This window comes from Mixophyes fleayi, chromosome 10 (assembly GCF_038048845.1).
Source record: "Mixophyes fleayi isolate aMixFle1 chromosome 10, aMixFle1.hap1, whole genome shotgun sequence".
Lineage (NCBI taxonomy): Eukaryota > Metazoa > Chordata > Amphibia > Anura > Limnodynastidae > Mixophyes > Mixophyes fleayi.
This window is the reverse complement of record NC_134411.1, coordinates 42914362-42928528: the sequence shown is the minus strand read 5'-3', so window position 1 is coordinate 42928528 and position 14167 is coordinate 42914362. Positions and strand designations below refer to the sequence as shown.

The window sequence follows — 14167 nt, the reverse complement described above, 5'->3', positions numbered from 1 at the left end:
AGTGGTGAATTCTGTAGATTTCTGGCATTCTAGCTCTTCAGTCTGATTTCACATCATGGGATAGTCCTTTAACGTGGATGTCCACTTTTTGATTAGTCTGCAGTATCTTGCTTGGTCTCCGATGATGATATTCCTCCTATTACCTGAATCTTGGAAGCAATTGCTGTGAACTTGAAATACAGGAATAACAAGTCCCTACATTCTGCTATTAGAACTCAGTCGAAGCATTCTTTTGAGCAATATGGGAGACTTATGGGCAGCCTCACTTTCCCCAAGATACATATCAGCCTGATCAAATCCTATTGGCACTCTGATTCAGATAGCTGGGATCCCCAGGAGATGAGTCTCCTAAGTTTCCTGCAGCACTTTGTCCAAAAGAGGATTGTACATGAAGGTGACCACACACAGCTGTCCAACACATAGACGTTATTATATGGGAATGGGACCAGTTATTCAGAAACCTGTTATGCAGCAGGATGTTAAGAAAACCATTGGTAAAATGTTAATACTTGCTGCTTTTTCAGTAATAATATCACAGAACTATAACGATTGTGGGACAGATAGAAATATGTTTTAAATGTAATGTAGTAGATTTTAGTCACAGTGCTCAAATATGCTGGAAAAGATCTTATATGGAAATCTCCCAGCGCTTCAATTGATAGATAATGAACCTATACATCCAAAGGCACAAGTACAATTTTAGGGCTCTGAGCTGTCCTAGGCTACATTCACTGGAAGTGAAATGGAGCTTGTAGATTAGTCAAAATCAAACTCCATTGATCACTTTGGTAAAAACTATTTTGATGCCGCTTATTACTTTCATGGTCTGAACGGTATGCATAGACACCATTTAAGCCATAGCAATCTATTCATTAGTATTTGGACAAGCACCAAAGGGCGATACAATATAGAGAGTTTCTATCTGGTAATTACATTTTAAATACTTTTCCTAAAAGAGTTATCTGTATTTTTTGTACTTTTAAGTTTGTTCAACATAATAAAAATCAAAAGGTAAGATGTATTTTTTATTAAGAGAAAATGAAATATTTATCCATACTGTGTACGCAATAGTTTTAAACCAGAATGAAGCAGGCGAAAACAAATTATTCCAATAAGAAGATACAACCCTATAAGCAGACACGGGTGCTCCAGTCCTAAAGGAATAAACAAGTCAGATTTTACACAAATGGTGCCATGGTGTAATGGTTAGCACTCTGGACTCTGAATCCAGCGATCTGAGTTCAAATCTCAGTGGGACCTTGATAGAATTTTTCCTATAGATGGAAATGAAGAGGTAAATACAGTTCAAAGTATGGAAATCTAGCTAACAGAGACAAAATTAAACAAATACAAGAGGCACAAAATAGCATTTTCTGAATAAACAGCTAAATTATTCATGAGGTAAGAATTTAAAAAAATAAAATAAAACAGTGACACTCCATGCAATACTATGCATGTGTATTAAGATTGTTGTTACAGAGCAAAGTAGTTAACACTGCTGCCTCAGATGGGTCCAATTGAAAAACAGACCATAATCCACTACTGTGGGGTTTGTATTTCTTCTAAATACTAGGATAGCTTTTACCCAGGTGCCCCTGCCCAAGTACAGTCCAAAAAACATTCAAATATGCTATTTGGCCTCTGATAAAAAATAGCCCAGGGTTCCTGTGTGGTAGAGAATTTAAACTGAACACCCCAATGGGACAGGGACTAATGAGAATGGATACATTCTGATTTGTAAAACACTATAATATGCAGACACTTAATCAATAAAGGATAAACACCATGCTAACAGTATATATAAAACAGATTTTAATTCAAAGCAGAAGCATTTACTGTTGCAGGATAATTCAAAGAAAAGTTAGCTAAAACAAGATACTTAACTGAAAACATATGAAAGAAAATTCTGCATGAGCTTGGTTGGGGGAATCAGTGGTGAATTCTGTAGATTTCTGGCATTCTAGCTCTTCAGTCTGATTTCACATCATGGGATAGTCCTTTAACGTGGATGTCCACTTTTTGATTAGTCTGCAGTATCTTGCTTGGTCTCCGATGATGATTTTCCTCCTATTACCTGAATCTTGGACGCAATTGCTGTGAACTTGAAATACAGGAATAACAAGTCCCTACATTCTGCTATTAGAACTCAGTCGAAGCATTCTTTTGAGCAATATGGGAGACTTATGGGCAGCCTCACTTTCCCCAAGATACATATCAGCCTGATCAAATCCTATTGGCACTCTGATTCAGATAGCTGGGATCCCCAGGAGATGAGTCTCCTAAGTTTCCTGCAGCACTTTGCCCAAAAGAGGATTGTACATGAAGGTGACCACACACAGCTGTCCAACACATAGACGTTATTATATGGGAATGGAACCAGTTATTCAGAAACCTGTTATGCAGCTGGATGTTAAGAAAACCATTGGTAAAATGTTAATACTTGCTGCTTTTTCAGTAATAATATCACAGAACTATAACGATTGTGGGACAGATAGAAATATGTTTTAAATGTAATGTAGTAGATTTTAGTCACAGTGCTCAAATATGCTGGAAAAGATCTTATATGGAAATCTCCCAGCGCTTCAATTGATAGATAATGAACCTATACATCCAAAGGCACAAGTACAATTTTAGGGCTCTGAGCTGTCCTAGGCTACATTCACTGGAAGTGAAATGGAGCTTGTACATTAGTCAAAATCAAACTCCATTGATCACTTTGGTAAAAACTATTTTGATGCCGCTTATTGCTTTCATGGTCTGAACGGTATGCATAGACACCATTTAAGCCATAGCAATCTATTCATTAGTATTTGGACAAGCACCAAAGGGCGATACAATATAGAGAGTTTCTATCTGGTAATTACATTTTAAATACTTTTCCTAAAAGTGTTATCTGTATTTTTTGTACTTTTAAGTTTGTTCAACATAATAAAAATCAAAAGGTAAGATGTATTTTTTATTAAGAGAAAATAAAATATTTATCCATACTGTGTACGCAATAGTTTTAAACCAGAATGAAGCAGGCGAAAACAAATTATTCCAATAAGAAGATACAACCCTATAGGCAGACACGGGTGCTCCAGTCCTAAAGGAATAAACAAGTCAGATTTTACACAGTTGGTGCCATGGTGTAATGGTTAGCACTCTGGACTCTGAATCCAGCGATCTGAGTTCAAATCTCAGTGGGACCTTGATAGAATTTTTCCTGTAGATGGAAATGAAGAGGTAAATACAGTTCAATGTATGGAAATCTAGCTAACAGAGACAAAATTAAACAAATACAAGAGGCACAAAATAGCATTTTCTGAATAAACAGCTAAATTATTCATGAGGTAAGAATTTAAAAAAATAAAATAAAACAGTGACACTCCATGCAATACTATGCATGTCTATTAAGATTGTTGTTACAGAGCAAAGTAGTTAACACTGCTGCCTCAGATGGGTCCAATTGAAAAACAGACCATAATCCACTACTGTGGGGTTTGTATTTCTTCTAAATACTAGGATAGCTTTTACCCAGGTGCCCCTGCCCAAGTACAGTCCAAAAAACATTCAAATATGCTATTTGGCCTCTGATAAAAAATAGCCCAGGGTTCCTGTGTGGTAGAGAATTTAAACTGAACACCCCAATGGGACAGGGACTAATGAGAATGGATACATTCTGATTTGTAAAACACTATAATATGCAGACACTTAATCAATAAAGGATAAACACCATGCTAACAGTATATATAAAACAGATTTTAATTCAAAGCAGAAGCATTTACTGTTGCAGGATAATTCAAAGAAAAGTTAGCTAAAACAAGATACTTAACTGAAAACATATGAAAGAAAATTCTGCATGAGCTTGGTTGGGGGAATCAGTGGTGAATTCTGTAGATTTCTGGCATTCTAGCTCTTCAGTCTGATTTCACATCATGGGATAGTCCTTTAACGTGGATGTCCACTTTTTGATTAGTCTGCAGTATCTTGCTTGGTCTCCGATGATGATATTCCTCCTATTACCTGAATCTTGGAAGCAATTGCTGTGAACTTGAAATACAGGAATAACAAGTCCCTACATTCTGCTATTAGAACTCAGTCGAAGCATTCTTTTGAGCAATATGGGAGACTTATGGGCAGCCTCACTTTCCCCAAGATACATATCAGCCTGATCAAATCCTATTGGCACTCTGATTCAGATAGCTGGGATCCCCAGGAGATGAGTCTCCTAAGTTTCCTGCAGCACTTTGTCCAAAAGAGGATTGTACATGAAGGTGACCACACACAGCTGTCCAACACATAGACGTTATTATATGGGAATGGGACCAGTTATTCAGAAACCTGTTATGCAGCAGGATGTTAAGAAAACCATTGGTAAAATGTTAATACTTGCTGCTTTTTCAGTAATAATATCACAGAACTATAACGATTGTGGGACAGATAGAAATATGTTTTAAATGTAATGTAGTAGATTTTAGTCACAGTGCTCAAATATGCTGGAAAAGATCTTATATGGAAATCTCCCAGCGCTTCAATTGATAGATAATGAACCTATACATCCAAAGGCACAAGTACAATTTTAGGGCTCTGAGCTGTCCTAGGCTACATTCACTGGAAGTGAAATGGAGCTTGTAGATTAGTCAAAATCAAACTCCATTGATCACTTTGGTAAAAACTATTTTGATGCCGCTTATTACTTTCATGGTCTGAACGGTATGCATAGACACCATTTAAGCCATAGCAATCTATTCATTAGTATTTGGACAAGCACCAAAGGGCGATACAATATAGAGAGTTTCTATCTGGTAATTACATTTTAAATACTTTTCCTAAAAGAGTTATCTGTATTTTTTGTACTTTTAAGTTTGTTCAACATAATAAAAATCAAAAGGTAAGATGTATTTTTTATTAAGAGAAAATGAAATATTTATCCATACTGTGTACGCAATAGTTTTAAACCAGAATGAAGCAGGCGAAAACAAATTATTCCAATAAGAAGATACAACCCTTTTCCTAAAAGTGTTATCTGTATTTTTTGTACTTTTAAGTTTGTTCAACATAATAAAAATCAAAAGGTAAGATGTATTTTTTATTAAGAGAAAATAAAATATTTATCCATACTGTGTACGCAATAGTTTTAAACCAGAATGAAGCAGGCGAAAACAAATTATTCCAATAAGAAGATACAACCCTATAAGCAGACACGGGTGCTCCAGTCCTAAAGGAATAAACAAGTCAGATTTTACACAGTTGGTGCCATGGTGTAATGGTTAGCACTCTGGACTCTGAATCCAGCGATCTGAGTTCAAATCTCAGTGGGACCTTGATAGAATTTTTCCTATAGATGGAAATGAAGAGGTAAATACAGTTCAATGTATGGAAATCTAGCTAACAGAGACAAAATTAAACAAATACAAGAGGCACAAAATAGCATTTTCTGAATAAACAGCTAAATTATTCATGAGGTAAGAATTTAAAAAAATAAAATAAAACAGTGACACTCCATGCAATACTATGCATGTCTATTAAGATTGTTGTTACAGAGCAAAGTAGTTAACACTGCTGCCTCAGATGGGTCCAATTGAAAAACAGACCATAATCCACTACTGTGGGGTTTGTATTTCTTCTAAATACTAGGATAGCTTTTACCCAGGTGCCCCTGCCCAAGTACAGTCCAAAAAACATTCAAATATGCTATTTGGCCTCTGATAAAAAATAGCCCAGGGTTCCTGTGTGGTAGAGAATTTAAACTGAACACCCCAATGGGACAGGGACTAATGAGAATGGATACATTCTGATTTGTAAAACACTATAATATGCAGACACTTAATCAATAAAGGATAAACACCATGCTAACAGTATATATAAAACAGATTTTAATTCAAAGCAGAAGCATTTACTGTTGCAGGATAATTCAAAGAAAAGTTAGCTAAAACAAGATACTTAACTGAAAACATATGAAAGAAAATTCTGCATGAGCTTGGTTGGGGGAATCAGTGGTGAATTCTGTAGATTTCTGGCATTCTAGCTCTTCAGTCTGATTTCACATCATGGGATAGTCCTTTAACGTGGATGTCCACTTTTTGATTAGTCTGCAGTATCTTGCTTGGTCTCCGATGATGATATTCCTCCTATTACCTGAATCTTGGAAGCAATTGCTGTGAACTTGAAATACAGGAATAACAAGTCCCTACATTCTGCTATTAGAACTCAGTCGAAGCATTCTTTTGAGCAATATGGGAGACTTATGGGCAGCCTCACTTTCCCCAAGATACATATCAGCCTGATCAAATCCTATTGGCACTCTGATTCAGATAGCTGGGATCCCCAGGAGATGAGTCTCCTAAGTTTCCTGCAGCACTTTGTCCAAAAGAGGATTGTACATGAAGGTGACCACACACAGCTGTCCAACACATAGACGTTATTATATGGGAATGGGACCAGTTATTCAGAAACCTGTTATGCAGCAGGATGTTAAGAAAACCATTGGTAAAATGTTAATACTTGCTGCTTTTTCAGTAATAATATCACAGAACTATAACGATTGTGGGACAGATAGAAATATGTTTTAAATGTAATGTAGTAGATTTTAGTCACAGTGCTCAAATATGCTGGAAAAGATCTTATATGGAAATCTCCCAGCGCTTCAATTGATAGATAATGAACCTATACATCCAAAGGCACAAGTACAATTTTAGGGCTCTGAGCTGTCCTAGGCTACATTCACTGGAAGTGAAATGGAGCTTGTACATTAGTCAAAATCAAACTCCATTGATCACTTTGGTAAAAACTATTTTGATGCCGCTTATTACTTTCATGGTCTGAACGGTATGCATAGACACCATTTAAGCCATAGCAATCTATTCATTAGTATTTGGACAAGCACCAAAGGGCGATACAATATAGAGAGTTTCTATCTGGTAATTACATTTTAAATACTTTTCCTAAAAGAGTTATCTGTATTTTTTGTACTTTTAAGTTTGTTCAACATAATAAAAATCAAAAGGTAAGATGTATTTTTTATTAAGAGAAAATGAAATATTTATCCATACTGTGTACGCAATAGTTTTAAACCAGAATGAAGCAGGCGAAAACAAATTATTCCAATAAGAAGATACAACCCTATAAGCAGACACGGGTGCTCCAGTCCTAAAGGAATAAACAAGTCAGATTTTACACAAATGGTGCCATGGTGTAATGGTTAGCACTCTGGACTCTGAATCCAGCGATCTGAGTTCAAATCTCAGTGGGACCTTGATAGAATTTTTCCTATAGATGGAAATGAAGAGGTAAATACAGTTCAATGTATGGAAATCTAGCTAACAGAGACAAAATTAAACAAATACAAGAGGCACAAAATAGCATTTTCTGAATAAACAGCTAAATTATTCATGAGGTAAGAATTTAAAAAAATAAAATAAAACAGTGACACTCCATGCAATACTATGCATGTGTATTAAGATTGTTGTTACAGAGCAAAGTAGTTAACACTGCTGCCTCAGATGGGTCCAATTGAAAAACAGACCATAATCCACTACTGTGGGGTTTGTATTTCTTCTAAATACTAGGATAGCTTTTACCCAGGTGCCCCTGCCCAAGTACAGTCCAAAAAACATTCAAATATGCTATTTGGCCTCTGATAAAAAATAGCCCAGGGTTCCTGTGTGGTAGAGAATTTAAACTGAACACCCCAATGGGACAGGGACTAATGAGAATGGATACATTCTGATTTGTAAAACACTATAATATGCAGACACTTAATCAATAAAGGATAAACACCATGCTAACAGTATATATAAAACAGATTTTAATTCAAAGCAGAAGCATTTACTGTTGCAGGATAATTCAAAGAAAAGTTAGCTAAAACAAGATACTAAACTGAAAACATATGAAAGAAAATTCTGCATGAGCTTGGTTGGGGGAATCAGTGGTGAATTCTGTAGATTTCTGGCATTCTAGCTCTTCAGTCTGATTTCACATCATGGGATAGTCCTTTAACGTGGATGTCCACTTTTTGATTAGTCTGCAGTATCTTGCTTGGTCTCCGATGATGATTTTCCTCCTATTACCTGAATCTTGGAAGCAATTGCTGTGAACTTGAAATACAGGAATAACAAGTCCCTACATTCTGCTCTAAGAACTCAGTCGAAGCATTCTTTTGAGCAATATGGGAGACTTATGGGCAGCCTCACTTTCCCCAAGATACATATCAGCCTGATCAAATCCTATTGGCACTCTGATTCAGATAGCTGGGATCCCCAGGAGATGAGTCTCCTAAGTTTCCTGCAGCACTTTGTCCAAAAGAGGATTGTACATGAAGGTGACCACACACAGCTGTCCAACACATAGACGTTATTATATGGGAATGGGACCAGTTATTCAGAAACCTGTTATGCAGCAGGATGTTAAGAAAACCATTGGTAAAATGTTAATACTTGCTGCTTTTTCAGTAATAATATCACAGAACTATAACGATTGTGGGACAGATAGAAATATGTTTTAAATGTAATGTAGTAGATTTTAGTCACAGTGCTCAAATATGCTGGAAAAGATCTTATATGGAAATCTCCCAGCGCTTCAATTGATAGATAATGAACCTATACATCCAAAGGCACAAGTACAATTTTAGGGCTCTGAGCTGTCCTAGGCTACATTCACTGGAAGTGAAATGGAGCTTGTACATTAGTCAAAATCAAACTCCATTGATCACTTTGGTAAAAACTATTTTGATGCCGCTTATTACTTTCATGGTCTGAACGGTATGCATAGACACCATTTAAGCCATAGCAATCTATTCATTAGTATTTGGACAAGCACCAAAGGGCGATACAATATAGAGAGTTTCTATCTGGTAATTACATTTTAAATACTTTTCCTAAAAGAGTTATCTGTATTTTTTGTACTTTTAAGTTTGTTCAACATAATAAAAATCAAAAGGTAAGATGTATTTTTTATTAAGAGAAAATGAAATATTTATCCATACTGTGTACGCAATAGTTTTAAACCAGAATGAAGCAGGCGAAAACAAATTATTCCAATAAGAAGATACAACCCTATAAGCAGACACGGGTGCTCCAGTCCTAAAGGAATAAACAAGTCAGATTTTACACAAATGGTGCCATGGTGTAATGGTTAGCACTCTGGACTCTGAATCCAGCGATCTGAGTTCAAATCTCAGTGGGACCTTGATAGAATTTTTCCTATAGATGGAAATGAAGAGGTAAATACAGTTCAATGTATGGAAATCTAGCTAACAGAGACAAAATTAAACAAATACAAGAGGCACAAAATAGCATTTTCTGAATAAACAGCTAAATTATTCATGAGGTAAGAATTTAAAAAAATAAAATAAAACAGTGACACTCCATGCAATACTATGCATGTGTATTAAGATTGTTGTTACAGAGCAAAGTAGTTAACACTGCTGCCTCAGATGGGTCCAATTGAAAAACAGACCATAATCCACTACTGTGGGGTTTGTATTTCTTCTAAATACTAGGATAGCTTTTACCCAGGTGCCCCTGCCCAAGTACAGTCCAAAAAACATTCAAATATGCTATTTGGCCTCTGATAAAAAATAGCCCAGGGTTCCTGTGTGGTAGAGAATTTAAACTGAACACCCCAATGGGACAGGGACTAATGAGAATGGATACATTCTGATTTGTAAAACACTATAATATGCAGACACTTAATCAATAAAGGATAAACACCATGCTAACAGTATATATAAAACAGATTTTAATTCAAAGCAGAAGCATTTACTGTTGCAGGATAATTCAAAGAAAAGTTAGCTAAAACAAGATACTAAACTGAAAACATATGAAAGAAAATTCTGCATGAGCTTGGTTGGGTGAATCAGTGGTGAATTCTGTAGATTTCTGGCATTCTAGCTCTTCAGTCTGATTTCACATCATGGGATAGTCCTTTAACGTGGATGTCCACTTTTTGATTAGTCTGCAGTATCTTGCTTGGTCTCCGATGATGATTTTCCTCCTATTACCTGAATCTTGGAAGCAATTGCTGTGAACTTGAAATACAGGAATAACAAGTCCCTACATTCTGCTCTAAGAACTCAGTCGAAGCATTCTTTTGAGCAATATGGGAGACTTATGGGCAGCCTCACTTTCCCCAAGATACATATCAGCCTGATCAAATCCTATTGGCACTCTGATTCAGATAGCTGGGATCCCCAGGAGATGAGTCTCCTAAGTTTCCTGCAGCACTTTGTCCAAAAGAGGATTGTACATGAAGGTGACCACACACAGCTGTCCAACACATAGACGTTAATATATGGGAATGGGACCAGTTATTCAGAAACCTGTTATGCAGCAGGATGTTAAGAAAACCATTGGTAAAATGTTAATACTTGCTGCTTTTTCAGTAATAATATCACAGAACTATAACGATTGTGGGACAGATAGAAATATGTTTTAAATGTAATGTAGTAGATTTTAGTCACAGTGCTCAAATATGCTGGAAAAGATCTTATATGGAAATCTCCCAGCGCTTCAATTGATAGATAATGAACCTATACATCCAAAGGCACAAGTACAATTTTAGGGCTCTGAGCTGTCCTAGGCTACATTCACTGGAAGTGAAATGGAGCTTGTACATTAGTCAAAATCAAACTCCATTGATCACTTTGGTAAAAACTATTTTGATGCCGCTTATTGCTTTCATGGTCTGAACGGTATGCATAGACACCATTTAAGCCATAGCAATCTATTCATTAGTATTTGGACAAGCACCAAAGGGCGATACAATATAGAGAGTTTCTATCTGGTAAATACATTTTAAATACTTTTCCTAAAAGAGTTATCTGTATTTTTTGTACTTTTAAGTTTGTTCAACATAATAAAAATCAAAAGGTAAGATGTATTTTTTATTAAGAGAAAATGAAATATTTATCCATACTGTGTACGCAATAGTTTTAAACCAGAATGAAGCAGGCGAAAACAAATTATTCCAATAAGAAGATACAACCCTATAGGCAGACACGGGTGCTCCAGTCCTAAAGGAATAAACAAGTCAGATTTTACACAAATGGTGCCATGGTGTAATGGTTAGCACTCTGGACTCTGAATCCAGCAATCTGAGTTCAAATCTCAGTGGGACCTTGATAGAATTTTTCCTATAGATGGAAATGAAGAGGTAAATACAGTTCAATGTATGGAAATCTAGCTAACAGAGACAAAATTAAACAAATACAAGAGGCACAAAATAGCATTTTCTGAATAAACAGCTAAATTATTCATGAGGTAAGAATTTAAAAAAATAAAATAAAACAGTGACACTCCATGCAATACTATGCATGTGTATTAAGATTGTTGTTACAGAGCAAAGTAGTTAACACTGCTGCCTCAGATGGGTCCAATTGAAAAACAGACCATAATCCACTACTGTGGGGTTTGTATTTCTTCTAAATACTAGGATAGCTTTTACCCAGGTGCCCCTGCCCAAGTACAGTCCAAAAAACATTCAAATATGCTATTTGGCCTCTGATAAAAAATAGCCCAGGGTTCCTGTGTGGTAGAGAATTTAAACTGAACACCCCAATGGGACAGGGACTAATGAGAATGGATACATTCTGATTTGTAAAACACTATAATATGCAGACACTTAATCAATAAAGGATAAACACCATGCTAACAGTATATATAAAACAGATTTTAATTCAAAGCAGAAGCATTTACTGTTGCAGGATAATTCAAAGAAAAGTTAGCTAAAACAAGATACTAAACTGAAAACATATGAAAGAAAATTCTGCATGAGCTTGGTTGGGGGAATCAGTGGTGAATTCTGTAGATTTCTGGCATTCTAGCTCTTCAGTCTGATTTCACATCATGGGATAGTCCTTTAACGTGGATGTCCACTTTTTGATTAGTCTGCAGTATCTTGCTTGGTCTCCGATGATGATTTTCCTCCTATTACCTGAATCTTGGAAGCAATTGCTGTGAACTTGAAATACAGGAATAACAAGTCCCTACATTCTGCTCTAAGAACTCAGTCGAAGCATTCTTTTGAGCAATATGGGAGACTTATGGGCAGCCTCACTTTCCCCAAGATACATATCAGCCTGATCAAATCCTATTGGCACTCTGATTCAGATAGCTGGGATCCCCAGGAGATGAGTCTCCTAAGTTTCCTGCAGCACTTTGTCCAAAAGAGGATTGTACATGAAGGTGACCACACACAGCTGTCCAACAGATAGACGTTAATATATGGGAATGGGACCAGTTATTCAGAAACCTGTTATGCAGCAGGATGTTAAGAAAACCATTGGTAAAATGTTAATACTTGCTGCTTTTTCAGTAATAATATCACAGAACTATAACGATTGTGGGACAGATAGAAATATGTTTTAAATGTAATGTAGTAGATTTTAGTCACAGTGCTCAAATATGCTGGAAAAGATCTTATATGGAAATCTCCCAGCGCTTCAATTGATAGATAATGAACCTATACATCCAAAGGCACAAGTACAATTTTAGGGCTCTGAGCTGTCCTAGGCTACATTCACTGGAAGTGAAATGGAGCTTGTACATTAGTCAAAATCAAACTCCATTGATCACTTTGGTAAAAACTATTTTGATGCCGCTTATTGCTTTCATGGTCTGAACGGTATGCATAGACACCATTTAAGCCATAGCAATCTATTCATTAGTATTTGGACAAGCACCAAAGGGCGATACAATATAGAGAGTTTCTATCTGGTAATTACATTTTAAATACTTTTCCTAAAAGAGTTATCTGTATTTTTTGTACTTTTAAGTTTGTTCAACATAATAAAAATCAAAAGGTAAGATGTATTTTTTATTAAGAGAAAATGAAATATTTATCCATACTGTGTACGCAATAGTTTTAAACCAGAATGAAGCAGGCGAAAACAAATTATTCCAATAAGAAGATACAACCCTATAAGCAGACACGGGTGCTCCAGTCCTAAAGGAATAACCAAGTCAGATTTTACACAAATGGTGCCATGGTGTAATGGTTAGCACTCTGGACTCTGAATCCAGCGATCTGAGTTCAAATCTCAGTGGGACCTTGATAGAATTTTTCCTATAGATGGAAATGAAGAGGTAAATACAGTTCAATGTATGGAAATCTAGCTAACAGAGACAAAATTAAACAAATACAAGAGGCACAAAATAGCATTTTCTGAATAAACAGCTAAATTATTCATGAGGTAAGAATTTAAAAAAATAAAATAAAACAGTGACACTCCATGCAATACTATGCATGTGTATTAAGATTGTTGTTACAGAGCAAAGTAGTTAACACTGCTGCCTCAGATGGGTCCAATTGAAAAACAGACCATAATCCACTACTGTGGGGTTTGTATTTCTTCTAAATACTAGGATAGCTTTTACCCAGGTGCCCCTGCCCAAGTACAGTCCAAAAAACATTCAAATATGCTATTTGGCCTCTGATAAAAAATAGCCCAGGGTTCCTGTGTGGTAGAGAATTTAAACTGAACACCCCAATGGGACAGGGACTAATGAGAATGGATACATTCTGATTTGTAAAACACTATAATATGCAGACACTTAATCAATAAAGGATAAACACCATGCTAACAGTATATATAAAACAGATTTTAATTCAAAGCAGAAGCATTTACTGTTGCAGGATAATTCAAAGAAAAGTTAGCTAAAACAAGATACTAAACTGAAAACATATGAAAGAAAATTCTGCATGAGCTTGGTTGGGTGAATCAGTGGTGAATTCTGTAGATTTCTGGCATTCTAGCTCTTCAGTCTGATTTCACATCATGGGATAGTCCTTTAACGTGGATGTCCACTTTTTGATTAGTCTGCAGTATCTTGCTTGGTCTCCGATGATGATTTTCCTCCTATTACCTGAATCTTGGAAGCAATTGCTGTGAACTTGAAATACAGGAATAACAAGTCCCTACATTCTGCTCTAAGAACTCAGTCGAAGCATTCTTTTGAGCAATATGGGAGACTTATGGGCAGCCTCACTTTCCCCAAGATACATATCAGCCTGATCAAATCCTATTGGCACTCTGATTCAGATAGCTGGGATCCCCAGGAGATGAGTCTCCTAAGTTTCCTGCAGCACTTTGTCCAAAAGAGGATTGTACATGAAGGTGACCACACACAGCTGTCCAACACATAGACGTTAATATATGGGAATGGGACCAGTTATTCAGAAACCTGTT

General features: G+C 36.2%; 7 non-coding genes across 7 annotated transcripts; all 7 read left to right on the top strand.

Moving 5' to 3' along the window:
• The first annotated feature begins 1188 nt into the window (after positions 1-1188).
• TRNAQ-CUG (transfer RNA glutamine (anticodon CUG)) lies at positions 1189-1260 on the top strand. Its single transcript has one exon. It is a non-coding gene; the product is annotated as a tRNA-Gln (tRNA).
• A 1859-nt stretch (positions 1261-3119) lies between these two features.
• TRNAQ-CUG (transfer RNA glutamine (anticodon CUG)) lies at positions 3120-3191 on the top strand. The gene has a single exon. It is a non-coding gene; the product is annotated as a tRNA-Gln (tRNA).
• Positions 3192-5234: 2043 nt separating this feature from the next.
• Positions 5235-5306, top strand: TRNAQ-CUG (transfer RNA glutamine (anticodon CUG)). Its single transcript has one exon. It is a non-coding gene; the product is annotated as a tRNA-Gln (tRNA).
• A 1859-nt stretch (positions 5307-7165) lies between these two features.
• On the top strand, positions 7166-7237 carry TRNAQ-CUG (transfer RNA glutamine (anticodon CUG)). Its single transcript has one exon. It is a non-coding gene; the product is annotated as a tRNA-Gln (tRNA).
• Positions 7238-9096: 1859 nt separating this feature from the next.
• Positions 9097-9168, top strand: TRNAQ-CUG (transfer RNA glutamine (anticodon CUG)). The gene has a single exon. It is a non-coding gene; the product is annotated as a tRNA-Gln (tRNA).
• Positions 9169-11027: 1859 nt separating this feature from the next.
• Positions 11028-11099, top strand: TRNAQ-CUG (transfer RNA glutamine (anticodon CUG)). Its single transcript has one exon. It is a non-coding gene; the product is annotated as a tRNA-Gln (tRNA).
• A 1859-nt stretch (positions 11100-12958) lies between these two features.
• On the top strand, positions 12959-13030 carry TRNAQ-CUG (transfer RNA glutamine (anticodon CUG)). The gene has a single exon. It is a non-coding gene; the product is annotated as a tRNA-Gln (tRNA).
• Positions 13031-14167: the final 1137 nt, after the last annotated feature.